General features: G+C 33.9%; 1 long non-coding RNA gene across 1 annotated transcript; it reads left to right on the top strand.

Moving 5' to 3' along the window:
- The first annotated feature begins 976 nt into the window (after positions 1 to 976).
- Positions 977 to 3,308, top strand: LOC130467113 (uncharacterized). The gene is made up of 3 exons (XR_008927275.1): positions 977 to 1,706; positions 2,085 to 2,153; positions 2,941 to 3,308. It is a non-coding gene; the product is annotated as an uncharacterized lncRNA (long non-coding RNA).
- Positions 3,309 to 5,854: the final 2,546 nt, after the last annotated feature.

The following is a 5,854-nucleotide window of genomic DNA, read 5'->3' as shown; positions in this document are numbered from 1 at the left end:
AAATGGATTAAGGAAAGAATCAATGGTGGATCTTTGAGGGAAGTGATGACTGTGCAGCATCGTGGGTGATTGGTTGGAGACCACTAAATATCCAAGTCATCGACGTGGATTTGACGGTGAGATAAATAAATGACGAGGGAAATTACATTTAAATCCAAAAATAATTAAACAGAAAATCCGACAAATTATACTGCCACTATCTTGTCGTTAATTAACAGTACATCTACCGAGTGAGTATTAAATATTTCTTGTCATAAAAACATGCTCTAGTTCAGAGTATGTGCCAAGTTTAATTTTTAAAATATAAAATATAAATGTGAGGTTAAAGATGTTGAATTTTCAAATATGTGTACTTTGTACAATTGAGTTGAGCCTACGTAAATGGTAGATAGAATATGAAAATAGATTTGAAAACAAAAGCAAACTTGAGAATTTCTTTTTTTCTATTATTAGAGTGATGCTTTTTACCTTAAAGTAAAATTTTAAGTTTAAAAATTCAAATAAGTTTCAATCAGATCCAAAGAGTCTTAAAATAAGTTTAAATCGGATCTAGGGGTGTTTGGTTATGAGAGGTGTAATACCCCAAAATTTTTAAACTTGATTTATTAAAATTAAAAATATTTATTAGCTTGATTTCGTTTTAAATAATTACGAATAATCGAATTTCGTTATTTTAATCGTTTTTACGATTTATTTTAAACGATAAATTTATAAACGAAAATTTATTTATTTTTCGTTAACGATAATTTTTATAAAGAATTATTTTAATTAAACATTTCTATTTTTAGTAAGTTTCAAAAATAGCAACAATTTCTGAATTTTTGGCCAAATAATGCGAAATTACGAAATTGCCCTTAAAAGAGCCAAAATTCCCCTTTCTCTTCTTCTGCTTGCTCTCCACGTGCAAATGAGTGAAGAAACTTTCTTCCTTCTCCTCTTCCCTTGCTCTCCACGCCCAAAGCAGAAGTCAAGACTTCCTTCTTTCCCTCAATTCAGTCCAAATTCAGATACTTGGACCCCAAGCACCTCTCCTTGTTCTTCACTCTTCCTGTATACAAATTTCATTTCCATTTCAGGAAATTCAACATCAAAAACCAATTTCTCTCATTTTCATCTTCTCTGATTCGAGCAACCACCACCAACAACCATCATCTGCCACCACCATAACCACCACAACCCAGGACCATCATCCCAACACCACTCGACCACCCGTCCTCCACCGCACGCACCACCCTCGCCTCCCCTATTATTTCCCCTCGTCGCACTCCCCTGCCCTTCGCCCCTATCCCCGCGCAAACCATCGTTGCAGCCACTACTCCGGCCACCTTCACCCTCTCGTGAACTGACCTCCGCCGCCTACACTCTCCGTCGAGCCACCTCAGCCCACTCCCAAGCACCACCCGCCACCAAACTCCCCTGTTTCCCTCCTCCGTTCGCACCTCCCACCCTTTCCCTCGCATCCTGCCGCCACAAACCACCACCACCGTCGCCTTCACCGGCGTTTTCCGGTGGTACCGAGCCGTCCAGACCCCAACTCCCTTCCTTCCTCCTCTCTTTCCTCCCCTGCTCTTTTTCGTTCCCCCTCCCCTGTTTCTTGCGTTCCCTTTCCCAGAAACCCAAAACAACCAAAATTAGATTTTTAAAGCTTTAATTTTATTTTCCTCCAACCCATATTAAATTGGGCCAACTAACCATTTGGGCCTTTGGTAAGACCAATCTGAATTTTCAGATTTTTAATTTAGCAATATTTATGTTTTAATAATTTTTATGATATAATTATTTACTAATAAATTGTTATTATTTTTCAGGTTTAATTATCAAATATCGATTTTACTAAAATAAATTATCTTGGATTAACAAAAACGAAATTTAAATAAGATTTTCATGAAAACCGGTTTATGAAATAAATATATATTTCGATTAAAATTTCGATTAATAATATTTTCATTAAATTATGAAATTATATTTATATTAAAATTCTTTATTTATAAAATTCTTGACTTATAAAGGTTATGATTTATAAAATATTGATTTTAAATTATTCATTGATTTAGTACTAATTCAAGGATTTAATATTTTGAAAGAAATTGGACTCGGAGCTCAGGACGAACGAACCAAGGAAAACAAAACCCTTAGCAAATCGCGGAAGTGAGGTAACGGCTATTGCTAGTACCCGCAATTCCCTTATAAATGCGTTTATGAAATTACAACGTTATGATTGATTTATGAACTGAATGTTTTGACATGTTTTATGAATTGCGGGAAATGAAATGTGATTTGATTGAATTATTTATTATAATATGATTGATTGAAATTCTTATAAAATGATCTTTATAAGAAACCATGAATGAAATGAATTATGTTTTGATTGAATAATTTATTATAATATGATTTGATGGAATTATTCCTTATGTTATGATTGATTGAATTTCTTATAAAATGATATTATGATTGATTGAATTTCTTATAAAATGCTGTTTATAAGAAACCATGAAAGAAAGGATGTTTGATCATATGATCCAAAGGAAACATGTTACTTCAACGGAAGTAAAAGGCTAAAATGTAAAATTAAACGAAACATGATAAATGAAAGTGAAAGACCTAGTCCGTTTGGCAGTATATGTTCACAGGTTACGATTCTCGGTCATGGATGTACCCATGGGGCATCCACCCATTGAGCCAAGGCTCTCATGTTTTCGGGCCAATGCCCCATGTTTTATGGACAGCGGTCCATCGTGGAAGACGTTCCACCATGTCATACTTGCCACGGCTAGCATGTGCACCCTAAAGTTATGAATGAATTAAATAAAGGACTTTATTAAATGTTTTACTTATTCTATCCTCCATGTGTTATTAAATAAAATGAATTGAAATGAATTTACGTTGCTAGAATAGTTCGTTACCGAGTCTTCCGCTCACCGTTTTTGTTTTCTGTTTTAGGTACTGCTGGGAACGATGGAAACGAGTAGTGGCGAGGATTTCACCCTTAATAATTTCCACCTAGTTTATGTTTTTTAATAGTTAATTAAAGATTTTTAGTAAGTTATATACTTTTACTTTGGGAATATAAAGGATTATTATGTTAATTTTGAATGATTTAATAGCTTATGATTGATAGTTGCCTTGTAATTCCCAAGAGGGATTTACGGCAGGTAATGTCCCGACCGATTAGGTTAATTCCGCTGCTAATTATGCTTTAAATATTGAATTAGAGGTCGGGGTGTTACAAGAGGTTTGAGGGAAAAAGAGAGGTTTGAGGTGAATTAGAAGTTTAGCGTTTAAAAAAAACCTAATTGAAAGTGTTTGGTTAAGAGATGTTTGAAAGAAAATTTTGGGGTGAAAAAATTAATTCTCAAAAACCTCAATTTTTGAGCTTTTTTGAGCCTTTTGCGATTAGAGGTTTGAGAAAGTGGAGGTAAATGGCTACTTTGTCCTACTATTGCCTTAAATTACAACATTTACCAAGCTTAACACCTACATTATTTCGCTCCTAAAAACATTGCTCGCACCTTCTTTATTTCACTCCTTTCGTTACTCGTTTCTTATTGAAAAATTTTATATTAGTATTTTTAAATACTTGAAAACTATTGCAATTATGCTTGTAACATCAATTAATTAAGAACATTTTTTTAAGGGAAAATAAATTTGTTTTATTCAATTTATTCACTGTTTGTTCAAAAAATCTAGAGAAAATTATTAACATAATAAACTATTTGTCTAATATTAATAAGAAATAAAGTGCCCAACAACAAAGTATGTCATTGTCTTTAATGGTTATTTTTCTTATTAAACTGCTAACAACTAACAACTAACAACTAGTTTACCAAACACTTTTACACAAACATCTAATTCACAGTTAGTCAACGATGTAACACAAACATCTATCAGCTAATCCAACTAGGTATAAGCTAACAACTCCTAACCAAACAGGACATTGATCAAGGATTTCAAATGAAGAAAATGAGCCCGAAAAGTCTAGATTGATTAAAAGAAATATTTAGCACATTCACATATACGTTTTAATAAATTCAATCTACAAGGTATTGCACAAAAGTATCATTAATTAAGTTTACTTATGACAAGCGATTTTCGCGTCGTTATACGAAAACCACCTAATCAAACAAAATTTATAAGAGCACCTAACTAACCAACTATAATGATTATAGTGGCAAGTTCGGGATCGTCCCAAGAGAATGAATATGTTTGACTCTTCAATCTAATGCGTTCAAAAGCTAATTCGAATGGAAAATGAGTTTGAGTATTAAACTAATGAAAGCAAGAAAAGCACGAAATACAAACAAGTAAAGAAATTCTAGAGATTTCGGGAATCGGCAATGGAAATTGAATTAAGGGAAGAACAAGGTCAAAACAATCATGATTATGCAAAGACTTGATGCATAGGGGAATAGAAACTAATGACGTGCTCGCCACCTCTCGGATAGAGCACGCGAAGCATCTAATCTATGGAAAAGCTTTCGCATAGTCCTAAACTAGACCACTTGCATATAAGACCTACTATTCACTTGCATAAAAGAGGTTCACAATGTCTTGCCAAACCTAAACTATGCATTCCAATCAATTCTAATCAACTAGCATTTGCAACTACTACCTAATTAGTCATGGATATCCTATCATCAACTCACATTTAATCACAACATCGATCATGAATTCCCCTATAATTTCCCAAATTCAATCCCAAGGCTTCACCCTAAATCTCTAGACTATGAACTACTCAATTAGCATAATTAAAACTAAGATTAAACTAAAACGAATCCTAATCATGAAACTAATGAAGCAAATCGAACTAATTCAATCCACTAAATCAAACATGAAAATTCAAAGCCAAAATCCAACAAAGTTCAATAAAAAAATATTCAAAATTCAAATCACCAAAACCAAGCATAAACTAATTAGGTTAGAGAGATAACGCCAAAAGGTAAAAAAGAGTATTGGACAGACCAAGCAAAAAAATGGCTTCCTATTAAACAAACCACCAAGCCACTGCTGCAAATTAAATGTAAGCAAAAGGCCAGGAGTTTAGTTTACTAACAACAAAAGGTAATTAAGAGATTTTATGAATTCAACAGGAAGTACATTAAGGATCATACACAAAATAAATCAACATTAAGCTTCATCAGTTGTAGGCATAAGGCAGCTCTTATTCTTTTGATAGCAGACTGCAACACACTTTGGAGGTTGGAAGTGTTAAGTTTCGTTCCACATACATTGTTCTACTCAGATCAGCTAGTCCATGAATTACACTATTTATTGAACGTTTGACATGTAAGATAGTCACCATCCAATCCCTCTTGAGAAGAGCAACAACATCGATCAATTGTGGATTACATTTCCTACGCCAATGCACAATATCGATCAATTGTATCAGATCACTTTAGCACTCTGATCCGATCGGGTCGTATCAGATCACTTTAGCACTTTGATTCATGTAAGATTAGGTCGGGTTGATTTTCGTTCGATTCACGTCAGGTTGTTTTTATTTATTTTGGGTACAGGTCGGGTTCGGATCGAGTCATATTATAGTCAGGTTTAAATTCGGGTTCGGGTCTTGTCTAGTTGGGTTTAAGCTGGTTTAATCTGTAGCAGATTTTTTGGGTTCGGGTCAAGTTTGGATCGGATAATAATGGTGCGATGTTTTTTTTTTTTTTTTTGATACTGGCAAATTGCAACATATAATAACACATAAACAAAATACACATTGAAACTAGAACATTACAAACTACAAATATAATTGAAGCTCTGCTTGTTGGCCTTTGATCGTCTCCTACCTTGCACATTCACATTCCTTTTTTCACTTGGGATGGAGCTTGGGCAATAAACAGTAAGGAGAACCACA

Source organism: Spinacia oleracea, chromosome 2, assembly GCF_020520425.1.
Source record: "Spinacia oleracea cultivar Varoflay chromosome 2, BTI_SOV_V1, whole genome shotgun sequence".
Taxonomy (NCBI): domain Eukaryota; kingdom Viridiplantae; phylum Streptophyta; class Magnoliopsida; order Caryophyllales; family Amaranthaceae; genus Spinacia; species Spinacia oleracea.
The sequence above is the reverse complement of the archived record's forward strand: the minus strand, read 5'-3'. Positions and strand labels throughout refer to the sequence as shown.